Here is a 19,222-nt window from a genome sequence, read left to right as displayed (position 1 = left end):
AATACTATTACCTTATAACGTATAACGTTATATACTGTTAGCTTATAATGCATAACGTTATATACTATTAGCTTATAATGCATAACGTTATATACTGTTACCTTATAACGTATAACGTTATACAGTATTAGCTTTTGACGTATGACGTTAAATACTCTTACCTTATAACGTATAACGTTATATACTATTACCTTATAACGTATAACGTTATATACTATTAGCTTATAACGTATAACGTTATATACCATTACCTTATAACGTATAACGTTATACAGTATTAGCTTATGACGTATGACGTTAAATACTATTACCTTATAACGTATTACGTTATATACCATTACCTTATAACGTCTGACGTTATATAGTATTACCTTATAACGTATAACGTTATATACTATTACCTTATAAAGTATAACGTTATATACTATTAGCTGATAACGTATAACGTTATATACTATTAGCTTATAACGTATAACGTTGTATACTATTAGCTTATAACGTATAACGTTATATACTATTAGCTTATAACGTATAACGTTATATACTATTACCTTATAACGTATGACGTTATATAGTATTACGGTATAACGTATAACGTTATGTACTATTACCATATAACGTATAACGTTATATACCATTACCTTAGAACGTTTGACATTATATACTATTACCTTATAACGTATAACGTTATATACTATTAGCTTATAACGTATAACGTTATATACTATTACCTTATAACGTATGACGTTATATAGTAGTACGGTATAACGTATAACGTTCTATACTATTACCTTATAACGGATAACGTTATATACCATTACCTTATAACGTATAACGTTATATACTATTAGCTTATAACGTACAACGTTATATAGTATTAGCTTATGACGTATAACGTTAAATACTATTACCTTGTAACGTATAACGTTATATACTATTACCTTATAACGTATAACGTTATATACTATTACCTTATAACGTATGACGTTATATAGTATTACGGTGAAATGTATAACGTTATATAATATTACCTTATAACGTATGACGTTATATAGTATTACGGTATAACGTATAACGTTATATACTATTACCTTATAACGTATACCGTTATATACTATTACCTTATAACGTATATCGTTACATACTATTACCTTGTAACGTATAACGTTATATACTATTACCTTATAACGTATAACGTTATATACTATTAGCTTATAACGTATGACGTTATATAGTAATACGGTATAAGGTATAACGGTATATACTATTACCTTATAACGTATAACGTTATATACTATTACCTTATAACGTATAACGTTATATACTATTACCTTATAACGTATAACGTTATATACAATTAGCTTATAACGTATAACGTTGTATACTATTAGCTTATAACGTATAACGTTATATACTATTAGCTTATAACGTATGACGTTATATAGTAATACGGTATAACGTATAACGTTCTATACTATTACCTTATAACGTATAACGTTATATACTATTACCTTATAACGTATAATGTTATATAATATTAGCTTATAACGTATAACGTTATATAGTATTAGCTTATGACGTACAACGTTAAATACGATTACCTTATAACGTATAACGTTATATACTATTAGCTTATAACGTATAACGTTATATACCAATACCTTATAACGTTTGACGTTATATACTATTACCTTATAACGTATAACGTTATATACTATTACATAATAACGTATAACGTTATATACTATTAGCTTATAACGTATAACGTTATATAGTATTAGCTTATGACGTATAACGTTAAATACTATTACCTTATAACGTATAACGTTATATACTATTAGCTTATAATGCATAACGTTATATACTATTAGCTTATAATGCATAACGTTATATACTGTTACCTTATAACGTATAACGTTATACAGTATTAGCTTTTGACGTATGACGTTAAATACTATTACCTTATAACGTATAACGTTATATACTATTACCTTATAACGTATAACGTTATATACTATTAGCTTATAACGTATAACGTTATATACCATTACCTTATAACGTATAACGTTATACAGTATTAGCTTATGACGTATGACGTTAAATACTATTACCTTATAACGTATTACGTTATATACCATTACCTTATAACGTCTGACGTTATATAGTATTACCTTATAACGTATAACGTTATATACTATTACCTTATAAAGTATAACGTTATATACTATTAGCTGATAACGTATAACGTTATATACTATTAGCTTATAACGTATAACGTTGTATACTATTAGCTTATAACGTATAACGTTATATACTATTAGCTTATAACGTATAACGTTATATACTATTACCTTATAACGTATGACGTTATATAGTATTACGGTATAACGTATAACGTTATGTACTATTACCTTATAACGTATAACGTTATATACCATTACCTTAGAACGTTTGACATTATATACTATTACCTTATAACGTATAACGTTATATACTATTAGCTTATAACGTATAACGTTATATACTATTACCTTATAACGTATGACGTTATATAGTAGTACGGTATAACGTATAACGTTCTATACTATTACCTTATAACGGATAACGTTATATACCATTACCTTATAACGTATAACGTTATATACTATTAGCTTATAACGTACAACGTTATATAGTATTAGCTTATGACGTATAACGTTAAATACTATTACCTTGTAACGTATAACGTTATATACTATTACCTTATAACGTATAACGTTACATACTATTACCTTGTAACGTATAACGTTATATACTATTACCTAATAACGTATGATGTTATATAGTATTACGGTATATCGTATAACGTTATATACTATTACCTTATAACGTATAACGTTATATACTATTACCTTATAACGTATGACGTTATATAGTATTACGGTGAAATGTATAACGTTATATAATATTACCTTATAACGTATGACGTTATATAGTATTACGGTATAACGTATAACGTTATATACTATCAGCTTATAACGTATAACGTTATATAGTATTAGCTTATGACGTATAACGTTAAATACTATTACCTTATAACGTATAACGTTATATACTATTAGCTTATGACGTACAACGTTAAATACTATTACCTTATAACGTATAACGTCATACAGTATTAGCTTATGACGTATGACGTTAAATACTATTACCTTATAACGTATAACGTTATATACTATTAGCTTATAACGTATAACGTTATATAGTATTACCCTATAACGTATAACGTTATATACTGTTACCTTATAACGTATAACGTTATATACTATTACCTTATAACGTATAACGTTATATACTATTAGCTTATAACGTATAACGTTATATACTATTACCTTATAACGTATGACGTTATATAGTAGTACGGTATAACGTATAACGTTCTATACTATTACCTTATAACGGATAACGTTATATACCATTACCTTATAACATATAACGTTATATACTATTAGCTTATAACGTACAACGTTATATAGTATTAGCTTATGACGTATAACGTTAAATACTACTACCTTGTAACGTTTAACGTTATATACTATTACCTTATAACGTATATCGTTACATACTATTACCTTGTAACGTATAACGTTATATACTATTACCTTATAACGTATAACGTTATATACTATTAGCTTATAACGTATGACGTTATATAGTAATACGGTATAACGTATAACGGTATATACTATTACCTTATAACGTATAACGTTATATACTATTACCTTATAACATATAACGTTATATACTATCAGCTTATAACGTATAACGTTATATAGTATTAGCTTATGACGTATAACGTTATATACTATTAGCTTATAACGTATAACGTTATATAGTATTAGCTTATGAGGTACAACGTTAAATACTATTACCTTATAACGTATAACGTTATATACTCTTAGCTTATAACGTATAACGTTATATACCATTACCTTATAACGTTTGACGTTATATACTATTACCTTATAACGTATAACGTTATATAGTATTAGCTTATGACGTATGACGTTATATAGTATTACGGTATAACGTATAACGTTATATACTATTACCTTATAACGTATAACGTTATATACTATTACCTTATAACGTATAACGTTATATACTATTAGCTTATAACGTATAACGTTATATAGTATTAGCTTATGACGTACAACGTTAAATACTATTACCTTATAACGTATAACGTTATACACTATTAGCTTATAACGTATAACGTTATATACCAATACCTTATAACGTTTGACGTTATATACTATTACCTAATAACGTATAACGTTATATACTATTAGCTTATAACGTATAACGTTATATAGTATTAGCTTATGACGTATAACGTTAAATACTATTACCTTATAACGTACAACGTTATATACTATTAGCTTATGACGCATAACGTTATATACCATTACCTTATAACTTATAACGTTATACAGTATTAGCTTATGACGTATGACGTTAAATACTATTACCTTATAACGTATAATGTTATATACCATCACCTTATAACGTTTGACGTTACATAGTATTACCTTATAACGTATAACGTTATATACTATTACCTTATAACGTATAACGTTATATGCAATTAGCTTATAACGTATAACGTTGTATACTATTAGCTTATAACGTATAACGTTATATACTATTAGCTTATAACGTATGACGTTATATAGTAATACGGTATAACGTATAACGTTATATACTATTACCTTATAACGTATAACGTTATATACTATTACCTTATAACGTATAACGTTATATACTATTACCTTATAACGTATAATGTTATATAATATTAGCTTATAACGTATAACGTTATATAGTATTAGCTTATGACGTACAACGTTAAATACGATTACCTTATAACGTATAACGTTATATACTATTAGCTTATAACGTATAACGTTATATACCAATACCTTATAACGTTTGATGTTATATACTATTACCTTATAACGTATAACGTTATATACTATTACATAATAACGTATAACGTTATATACTATTAGCTTATAACGTATAACGTTATATAGTATTAGCTTATGACGTATAACGTTAAATACTATTACCTTATAACGTATAACGTTATATACTATTAGCTTATAATGCATAACGTTATATACTATTAGCTTATAATGCATAACGTTATATACTGTTACCTTATAACGTATAACGTTATACAGTATTAGCTTTTGACGTATGACGTTAAATACTCTTACCTTATAACGTATAACGTTATATACTATTACCTTATAACGTATAACGTTATATACTATTAGCTTATAACGTATAACGTTATATACCATTACCTTATAACGTATAACGTTATACAGTATTAGCTTATGACGTATGACGTTAAATACTATTACCTTATAACGTATTACGTTATATACCATTACCTTATAACGCCTGACGTTATATAGTATTACCTTATAACGTATAACGTTATATACTATTACCTTATAAAGTATAACGTTATATACTATTAGCTGATAACGTATAACGTTATATACTATTAGCTTATAACGTATAACGTTGTATACTATTAGCTTATAACGTATAACGTTATATACTATTAGCTTATAACGTATAACGTTATATACTATTACCTTATAACGTATGACGTTATATAGTATTACGGTATAACGTATAACGTTATGTACTATTACCTTATAACGTATAACGTTATATACCATTACCTTAGAACGTTTGACATTATATACTATTACCTTATAACGTATAACGTTATATACTATTAGCTTATAACGTATAACGTTATATACTATTACCTTATAACGTATGACGTTATATAGTAGTACGGTATAACGTATAACGTTCTATACTATTACCTTATAACGGATAACGTTATATACCATTACCTTATAACGTATAACGTTATATACTATTAGCTTATAACGTACAACGTTATATAGTATTAGCTTATGACGTATAACGTTAAATACTATTACCTTGTAACGTATAACGTTATATACTATTACCTTATAACGTATAACGTTACATACTATTACCTTGTAACGTATAACGTTATATACTATTACCTAATAACGTATGATGTTATATAGTATTACGGTATATCGTATAACGTTATATACTATTACCTTATAACGTATAACGTTATATACTATTACCTTATAACGTATGACGTTATATAGTATTACGGTGAAATGTATAACGTTATATAATATTACCTTATAACGTATGACGTTATATAGTATTACGGTATAACGTATAACGTTATATACTATTACCTTATAACGTATACCGTTATATACTATTACCTTATAACGTATATCGTTACATACTATTACCTTGTAACGTATAACGTTATATACTATTACCTTATAACGTATAACGTTATATACTATTAGCTTATAACGTATGACGTTATATAGTAATACGGTATAACGTATAACGGTATATACTATTACCTTATAACGTATAACGTTATATACTATTACCTTATAACGTATAACGTTATATACTATTACCTTATAACGTATAACGTTATATACAATTAGCTTATAACGTATAACGTTGTATACTATTAGCTTATAACGTATAACGTTATATACTATTAGCTTATAACGTATGACGTTATATAGTAATACGGTATAACGTATAACGTTATATACTATTACCTTATAACGTATAACGTTATATACTATTACCTTCTAACGTATAATGTTATATAATATTAGCTTATAACGTATAACGTTATATAGTATTATCTTATGACGTACAACGTTAAATACGATTACCTTATAACGTATAACGTTATATACTATTAGCTTATAACGTATAACGTTATATACCAATACCTTATAACGTTTGACGTTATATACTATTACCTTATAACGTATAACGTTATATACTATTACATAATAACGTATAACGTTATATACTATTAGCTTATAACGTATAACGTTATATAGTATTAGCTTATGACGTATAACGTTAAATACTATTACCTTATAACGTATAACGTTATATACTATTAGCTTATAATGCATAACGTTATATACTATTAGCTTATAATGCATAACGTTATATACTGTTACCTTATAACGTATAACGTTATACAGTATTAGCTTTTGACGTATGACGTTAAATACTCTTACCTTATAACGTATAACGTTATATACTATTACCTTATAACGTATGACGTTATATAGTATTACGGTGAAATGTATAACGTTATATAATATTACCTTATAACGTATGACGTTATATAGTATTACGGTATAACGTATAACGTTATATACTATTACCTTATAACGTATACCGTTATATACTATTACCTTATAACGTATATCGTTACATACTATTACCTTGTAACGTATAACGTTATATACTATTACCTTATAACGTATAACGTTATATACTATTAGCTTATAACGTATGACGTTATATAGTAATACGGTATAACGTATAACGGTATATACTATTACCTTATAACGTATAACGTTATATACTATTACCTTATAACGTATAACGTTATATACTATCAGCTTATAACGTATAACGTTATATAGTATTAGCTTATGACGTATAACGTTAAATACTATTACCTTATAACGTATAACGTTATATACTATTAGTTTATGACGTACAACGTTAAATACTATTACCTTATAACGTATAACGTCATACAGTATTAGCTTATGACGTATGACGTTAAATACTATTACCTTATAACGTATAACGTTATATACTATTAGCTTATAACGTATAACGTTATATAGTATTACCCTATAACGTATAACGTTATATACTGTTACCTTATAACGTATAACGTTATATACTATTACCTTATAACGTATAACGTTATATACTATTAGCTTATAACGTATAACGTTATATACTATTACCTTATAACGTATGACGTTATATAGTAGTACGGTATAACGTATAACGTTCTATACTATTACCTTATAACGGATAACGTTATATACCATTACCTTATAACGTATAACGTTATATACTATTAGCTTATAACGTACAACGTTATATAGTATTAGCTTATGACGTATAACGTTAAATACTATTACCTTGTAACGTTTAACGTTATATAGTATTAGCTTATGACGTACAACGTTAAATACGATTACCTTATAACGTATAACGTTATATACTATTAGCTTATAACGTATGACGTTATATAGTATTAGCTTATGACGTACAACGTTAAATACTATTACCTTATAACGTATAACGTTATACACTATTAGCTTATAACGTATAACGTTATATACCAATACCTTATAACGTTTGATGTTATATACTATTATCTTATAACGTATAACGTTATATACTATTACCTAATAACGTATAACGTTATATACTATTAGCTTATAACGTATAACGTTATATAGTATTAGCTTATGACGTATAACGTTAAATACTATTACCTTATAACGTACAACGTTATATACTATTAGCTTATGACGTATAACGTTATATACCATTACCTTATAACTTATAACGTTATACAGTATTAGCTTATGACGTATGACGTTAAATACTATTACCTTATAACGTATAATGTTATATACCATCACCTTATAACGTTTGACGTTACATAGTATTACCTTATAACGTATAACGTTATATACTATTACCTTATAACGTATAACGTTATATACAATTAGCTTATAACGTATAACGTTGCATACTATTAGCTTATAACGTATAACGTTATATACTATTAGCTTATAACGTATGACGTTATATAGTAATACGGTATAACGTATAACGTTATATACTATTACCTTATAACGTATAACGTTATATACTATTACCTTATAACGTATAACGTTATATACTATTACCTTATAACGTATAATGTTATATAATATTAGCTTATAACGTATAACGTTATATAGTATTAGCTTATGACGTACAACGTTAAATACGATTACCTTATAACGTATAACGTTATATACTGTTAGCTTATAACGTATAACGTTATATACCAATACCTTATAACGTTTGATGTTATATACTATTACCTTATAACGTATAACGTTATATACTATTACATAATAACGTATAACGTTATATACTATTAGCTTATAACGTATAACGTTATATAGTATTAGCTTATGACGTATAACGTTAAATACTATTACCTTATAACGTATAACGTTATATACTATTAGCTTATAATGCATAACGTTATATACTATTAGCTTATAATGCATAACGTTATATACTATTACATAATAACGTATAACGTTATATACTATTAGCTTTTGACGTATGACGTTAAATACTCTTACCTTATAACGTATAACGTTATATACTATTACCTTATAACGTATAAGGTTATATACTATTAGCTTATAACGTATAACGTTATATACCATTACCTTATAACGTATAACGTTATACAGTATTAGCTTATGACGTATGACGTTAAATACTATTACCTTATAACGTATTACGTTATATACCATTACCTTATAACGTATAACGTTACATACTATTACCTTGTAACGTATAACGTTATATACTATTACCTAATAACGTATGATGTTATATAGTATTACGGTATATCGTATAACGTTATATACTATTACCTTATAACGTATAACGTTATATACTATTACCTTATAACGTATGACGTTATATAGTATTACGGTGAAATGTATAACGTTATATAATATTACCTTATAACGTATGACGTTATATAGTATTACGGTATAACGTATAACGTTATATACTATTACCTTATAACGTATACCGTTATATACTATTACCTTATAACGTATAACGTTACATACTATTACCTTGTAACGTATAACGTTATATACTATTACCTAATAACGTATGATGTTATATAGTATTACGGTATATCGTATAACGTTATATACTATTACCTTATAACGTATAACGTTATATACTATTACCTTATAACGTATGACGTTATATAGTATTACGGTGAAATGTATAACGTTATATAATATTACCTTATAACGTATGACGTTATATAGTATTACGGTATAACGTATAACGTTATATACTATTACCTTATAACGTATACCGTTATATACTATTACCTTATAACGTATATCGTTACATACTATTACCTTGTAACGTATAACGTTATATACTATTACCTTATAACGTATAACGTTATATACTATTAGCTTATAACGTATGACGTTATATAGTAATACGGTATAACGTATAACGGTATATACTATTACCTTATAACGTATAACGTTATATACTATTACCTTATAACGTATAACGTTATATACTATTACCTTATAACGTATAACGTTATATACAATTAGCTTATAACGTATAACGTTGTATACTATTAGCTTATAACGTATAACGTTATATACTATTAGCTTATAACGTATGACGTTATATAGTAATACGGTATAACGTATAACGTTATATACTATTACCTTATAACGTATAACGTTATATACTATTACCTTCTAACGTATAATGTTATATAATATTAGCTTATAACGTATAACGTTATATAGTATTATCTTATGACGTACAACGTTAAATACGATTACCTTATAACGTATAACGTTATATACTATTAGCTTATAACGTATAACGTTATATACCAATACCTTATAACGTTTGACGTTATATACTATTACCTTATAACGTATAACGTTATATACTATTACATAATAACGTATAACGTTATATACTATTAGCTTATAACGTATAACGTTATATAGTATTAGCTTATGACGTATAACGTTAAATACTATTACCTTATAACGTATAACGTTATATACTATTAGCTTATAATGCATAACGTTATATACTATTAGCTTATAATGCATAACGTTATATACTGTTACCTTATAACGTATAACGTTATACAGTATTAGCTTTTGACGTATGACGTTAAATACTCTTACCTTATAACGTATAACGTTATATACTATTACCTTATAACGTATGACGTTATATAGTATTACGGTGAAATGTATAACGTTATATAATATTACCTTATAACGTATGACGTTATATAGTATTACGGTATAACGTATAACGTTATATACTATTACCTTATAACGTATACCGTTATATACTATTACCTTATAACGTATATCGTTACATACTATTACCTTGTAACGTATAACGTTATATACTATTACCTTATAACGTATAACGTTATATACTATTAGCTTATAACGTATGACGTTATATAGTAATACGGTATAACGTATAACGGTATATACTATTACCTTATAACGTATAACGTTATATACTATTACCTTATAACGTATAACGTTATATACTATCAGCTTATAACGTATAACGTTATATAGTATTAGCTTATGACGTATAACGTTAAATACTATTACCTTATAACGTATAACGTTATATACTATTAGTTTATGACGTACAACGTTAAATACTATTACCTTATAACGTATAACGTCATACAGTATTAGCTTATGACGTATGACGTTAAATACTATTACCTTATAACGTATAACGTTATATACTATTAGCTTATAACGTATAACGTTATATAGTATTACCCTATAACGTATAACGTTATATACTGTTACCTTATAACGTATAACGTTATATACTATTACCTTATAACGTATAACGTTATATACTATTAGCTTATAACGTATAACGTTATATACTATTACCTTATAACGTATGACGTTATATAGTAGTACGGTATAACGTATAACGTTCTATACTATTACCTTATAACGGATAACGTTATATACCATTACCTTATAACGTATAACGTTATATACTATTAGCTTATAACGTACAACGTTATATAGTATTAGCTTATGACGTATAACGTTAAATACTATTACCTTGTAACGTTTAACGTTATATAGTATTAGCTTATGACGTACAACGTTAAATACGATTACCTTATAACGTATAACGTTATATACTATTAGCTTATAACGTATAACGTTATATAGTATTAGCTTATGACGTACAACGTTAAATACTATTACCTTATAACGTATAACGTTATACACTATTAGCTTATAACGTATAACGTTATATACCAATACCTTATAACGTTTGATGTTATATACTATTATCTTATAACGTATAACGTTATATACTATTACCTAATAACGTATAACGTTATATACTATTAGCTTATAACGTATAACGTTATATAGTATTAGCTTATGACGTATAACGTTAAATACTATTACCTTATAACGTACAACGTTATATACTATTAGCTTATGACGTATAACGTTATATACCATTACCTTATAACTTATAACGTTATACAGTATTAGCTTATGACGTATGACGTTAAATACTATTACCTTATAACGTATAATGTTATATACCATCACCTTATAACGTTTGACGTTACATATTATTACCTTATAACGTATAACGTTATATACTATTACCTTATAACGTATAACGTTATATACAATTAGCTTATAACGTATAACGTTGCATACTATTAGCTTATAACGTATAACGTTATATACTATTAGCTTATAACGTATGACGTTATATAGTAATACGGTATAACGTATAACGTTATATACTATTACCTTATAACGTATAACGTTATATACTATTACCTTATAACGTATAACGTTATATACTATTACCTTATAACGTATAATGTTATATAATATTAGCTTATAACGTATAACGTTATATAGTATTAGCTTATGACGTACAACGTTAAATACGATTACCTTATAACGTATAACGTTATATACTGTTAGCTTATAACGTATAACGTTATATACCAATACCTTATAACGTTTGATGTTATATACTATTACCTTATAACGTATAACGTTATATACTATTACATAATAACGTATAACGTTATATACTATTAGCTTATAACGTATAACGTTATATAGTATTAGCTTATGACGTATAACGTTAAATACTATTACCTTATAACGTATAACGTTATATACTATTAGCTTATAATGCATAACGTTATATACTATTAGCTTATAATGCATAACGTTATATACTGTTACCTTATAACGTATAACGTTATACAGTATTAGCTTTTGACGTATGACGTTAAATACTCTTACCTTATAACGTATAACGTTATATACTATTACCTTATAACGTATAAGGTTATATACTATTAGCTTATAACGTATAACGTTATATACCATTACCTTATAACGTATAACGTTATACAGTATTAGCTTATGACGTATGACGTTAAATACTATTACCTTATAACGTATTACGTTATATACCATTACCTTATAACGTATAACGTTACATACTATTACCTTGTAACGTATAACGTTATATACTATTACCTAATAACGTATGATGTTATATAGTATTACGGTATATCGTATAACGTTATATACTATTACCTTATAACGTATAACGTTATATACTATTACCTTATAACGTATGACGTTATATAGTATTACGGTGAAATGTATAACGTTATATAATATTACCTTATAACGTATGACGTTATATAGTATTACGGTATAACGTATAACGTTATATACTATTACCTTATAACGTATACCGTTATATACTATTACCTTATAACGTATATCGTTACATACTATTACCTTGTAACGTATAACGTTATATACTATTACCTTATAACGTATAACGTTATATACTATTAGCTTATAACGTATGACGTTATATAGTAATACGGTATAACGTATAACGGTATATACTATTACCTTATAACGTATAACGTTATATACTATTACCTTATAACGTATAACGTTATATACTATTACCTTATAACGTATAACGTTATATACAATTAGCTTATAACGTATAACGTTGTATACTATTAGCTTATAACGTATAACGTTATATACTATTAGCTTATAACGTATGACGTTATATAGTAATACGGTATAACGTATAACGTTATATACTATTACCTTATAACGTATAACGTTATATACTATTACCTTATAACGTATAATGTTATATAATATTAGCTTATAACGTATAACGTTATATAGTATTAGCTTATGACGTACAACGTTAAATACGATTACCTTATAACGTATAACGTTATATACTATTAGCTTATAACGTATAACGTTATATACCAATACCTTATAACGTTTGACGTTATATACTATTACCTTATAACGTATAACGTTATATACTATTACATAATAACGTATAACGTTATATACTATTAGCTTATAACGTATAACGTTATATAGTATTAGCTTATGACGTATAACGTTAAATACTATTACCTTATAACGTATAACGTTATATACTATTAGCTTATAATGCATAACGTTATATACTATTAGCTTATAATGCATAACGTTATATACTGTTACCTTATAACGTATAACGTTATACAGTATTAGCTTTTGACGTATGACGTTAAATACTCTTACCTTATAACGTATAACGTTATATACTATTACCTTATAACGTATAACGTTATATACTATTAGCTTATAACGTATAACGTTATATACCATTACCTTATAACGTATAACGTTATACAGTATTAGCTTATGACGTATGACGTTAAATACTATTACCTTATAACGTATTACGTTATATACCATTACCTTATAACGTCTGACGTTATATAGTATTACCTTATAACGTATAACGTTATATACTACTACCTTATAAAGTATAACGTTATATACTATTAGCTGATAACGTATAACGTTATATACTATTAGCTTATAACGTATAACGTTGTATACTATTAGCTTATAACGTATAACGTTATATACTATTAGCTTATAACGTATAACGTTATATACTATTAGCTTATAACGTATAACGTTATATACTATTACCTTATAACGTATGACGTTATATAGTATTACGGTATAACGTATAACGTTATGTACTATTACCTTATAACGTATAACGTTATATACCATTACCTTAGAACGTTTGACATTATATACTATTACCTTATAACGTATAACGTTATATACTATTACCTTATAACGTATGACGTTATATAGTAGTACGGTATAACGTATAACGTTCTATAGTATTACCTTATAACGGATAACGTTATATACCATTACCTTATAACGTATAACGTTATATACTATTAGCTTATAACGTACAACGTTATACAGTATTAGCTTATGACGTATAACGTTAAATACTATTACCTTGTAACGTATAACGTTATATACTATTACCTTATAACGTATAACGTTACATACTATTACCTTGTAACGTATAACGTTATATACTATTACCTAATAACGTATGATGTTATATAGTATTACGGTATATCGTATAACGTTATATACTATTACCTTATAACGTATAACGTTATATACTATTACCTTATAACGTATGACGTTATATAGTATTACGGTGAAATGTATAACGTTATATAATATTACCTTATAACGTATGACGTTATATAGTATTACGGTATAACGTATAACGTTATATACTATTACCTTATAACGTATACCGTTATATACTATTACCTTATAACGTATATCGTTACATACTATTACCTTGTAACGTATAACGTTATATACTATTACCTTATAACGTATAACGTTATATACTATTAGCTTATAACGTATGACGTTATATAGTAAAACGGTATAAGGTATAACGGTATATACTATTACCTTATAACGTATAACGTTATATACTATTACCTTATAACGTATAACGTTATATACTATCAGCTTATAACGTATAACGTTATATAGTATTAGCTTATGACGTATAACGTTAAATACTATTACCTTATAACGTATAACGTTATATACTATTAGCTTATGACGTACAACGTTAAATACTATTACCTTATAACGTATAACGTCATACAGTATTAGCTTATGACGTATGACGTTAAATACTATTACCTTATAACGTATAACGTTATATACTATTAGCTTATAACGTATAACGTTATATACTATTACCTTATAACGTATGACGTTATATAGTAGTACGGTATAACGTATAACGTTCTATACTATTACCTTATAACGGATAACGTTATATACCATTTCCTTATAACGTATAACGTTATATACTATTAGCTTATAACGTACAACGTTATATAGTATTAGCTTATGACGTATAACGTTAAATACTATTACCTTGTAACGTTTAACGTTATATAGTATTAGCTTATGACGTACAACGTTAAATACGATTACCTTATAACGTATAACGTTATATACTATTAGCTTATAACGTATAACGTTATATACCAATACCTTATAACGTTTGACGTTATATACTATTACCTTATAACGTATAACGTTATATACCATTACATAATAACGTATAACGTTATATACTATTAGCTTATAACGTATAACGTTATATAGTATTAGCTTATTACGTATAACGTTAAATACTATTACCTTATAACGTATAACGTTATATACTATTAGCTTATAATGCATAACGTTATATACTATTAGCTTATAATGCATAACGTTATATACTGTTACCTTATAACGTATAACGTTATACAGTATTAGCTTTTGACGTATGACGTTAAATACTCTTACCTTATAACGTATAACGTTATATACTATTACCTTATAACGTATAACGTTATATACTATTAGCTTATAACGTATAACGTTATATACCATTACCTTATAACGTATAACGTTATACAGTATTAGCTTATGACGTATGACGTTAAATACTATTACCTTATAACGTATTACGTTATATACCATTACCTTATAACGTCTGACGTTATATAGTATTACCTTATAACGTATAACGTTATATACTATTACCTTATAAAGTATAACGTTATATACTATTAGCTGATAACGTATAACGTTATATACTATTAGCTTATAACGTATAACGTTATATACTATTACCTTATAACGTATAACGTTATATACTATCAGCTTATAACGTATAACGTTATATAGTATTAGCTTATGACGTATAACGTTAAATACTATTACCTTATAACGTATAACGTTACATACTATTACCTTGTAACGTATAACGTTATATACTATTACCTAATAACGTATGATGTTATATAGTATTACGGTATATCGTATAACGTTACATACTATTACCTTGTAACGTATAACGTTATATACTATTACCTAATAACGTATGATGTTATATAGTATTACGGTATATCGTATAACGTTATATACTATTACCTTATAACGTATAACGTTATATACTATTACCTTATAACGTATGACGTTATATAGTATTACGGTGAAATGTATAACGTTATATAATATTACCTTATAACGTATGACGTTATATAGTATTACGGTATAACGTATAACGTTATATACTATTACCTTATAACGTATACCGTTATATACCATTACCTTATAACGTATATCGTTACATACTATTACCTTGTAACGTATAACGTTATATACTATTACCTTATAACGTATAACGTTATATACTATTAGCTTATAACGTATGACGTTATATAGTAATACGGTATAACGTATAACGGTATATACTATTACCTTATAACGTATAACGTTATATACTATTACCTTATAACGTATAACGTTATATACTATCAGCTTATAACGTATAACGTTATATAGTATTAGCTTATGACGTATAACGTTAAATACTATTACCTTATAACGTATAACGTTATATACTATTAGCTTATGACGTACAACGTTAAATACTATTACCTTATAACGTATAACGTCATACAGTATTAGCTTATGACGTATGACGTTAAATACTATTACCTTATAACGTATAACGTTATATACTATTAGCTTATAACGTATAACGTTATATAGTATTACCCTATAACGTATAACGTTATATACTGTTACCTTATAACGTATAACGTTATATACTATTACCTTATAACGTATAACGTTATATACTATTAGCTTATAACGTATAACGTTATATACTATTACCTTATAACGTATGACGTTATATAGTAGTACGGTATAACGTATAACGTTCTATACTATTACCTTATAACGGATAACGTTATATACCATTACCTTATAACGTATAACGTTATATACTATTAGCTTATAACGTACAACGTTATATAGTATTAGCTTATGACGTATAACGTTAAATACTATTACCTTGTAACGTTTAACGTTATATACTATTACCTTATAACGTATAACGTTACATACTATTACCTTGTAACGTATAACGTTATATACTATTACCTAATAACTTATGATGTTATATAGTATTACGGTATATCGTATAACGTTATATACTATTACCTTATAACGTATAACGTTATATACTATTACCTTATAACGTATGACGTTATATAGTATTACGGTGAAATGTATAACGTTATATAATATTACCTTATAACGTATGACGTTATATAGTATTACGGTATAACGTATAACGTTATATACTATTAGCTTATAACGTACAACGTTATACAGTATTAGCTTATGACGTATAACGTTAAATACTATTACCTTGTAACGTATAACGTTATATACTATTACCTTATAACGTATAACGTTACATACTATTACCTTGTAACGTATAACGGTATATACTATTACCTTATAACGTATAACGTTATATACTATTACCTTATAACGTATAACGTTATATACTATTACCTTATAACGTATAACGTTATATACTATTACCTAATAACGTATAACGTTATATACTATTAGCTTATAACGTATAACGTTATATAGTATTAGCTTATGACGTATAACGTTAAATACTATTACCTTATAACGTACAACGTTATATACTATTAGCTTATGACGTATAACGTTATATACCATTACCTTATAACTTATAACGTTATACAGTATTAGCTTATGACGTATGACGTTAAATACTATTACCTTATAACGTATAATGTTATATACCATCACCTTATAACGTTTGACGTTACATAGTATTACCTTATAACGTATAACGTTATATACTATTACCTTATAACGTATACCGTTATATACAATTAGCTTATAACGTATAACGTTGTATACTATTAGCTTATAACGTATAACGTTATATACTATTAGCTTATAGCGTATAACGTTATATACCATTACCTTATAACGTTTGACGTTATATACTATTACCTTATAACGTATGACGTTATATAGTATTACGGTGAAATGTATAACGTTATATACTATTACCTTATAACGTATGACGTTATATAGTATTACGGTATAACGTA

This window comes from Bombus pascuorum, chromosome 10 (assembly GCF_905332965.1).
Source record: "Bombus pascuorum chromosome 10, iyBomPasc1.1, whole genome shotgun sequence".
Classification (NCBI taxonomy): Eukaryota; Metazoa; Arthropoda; class Insecta; order Hymenoptera; family Apidae; genus Bombus; species Bombus pascuorum.
This window is presented reverse-complemented; position numbering follows the sequence as displayed.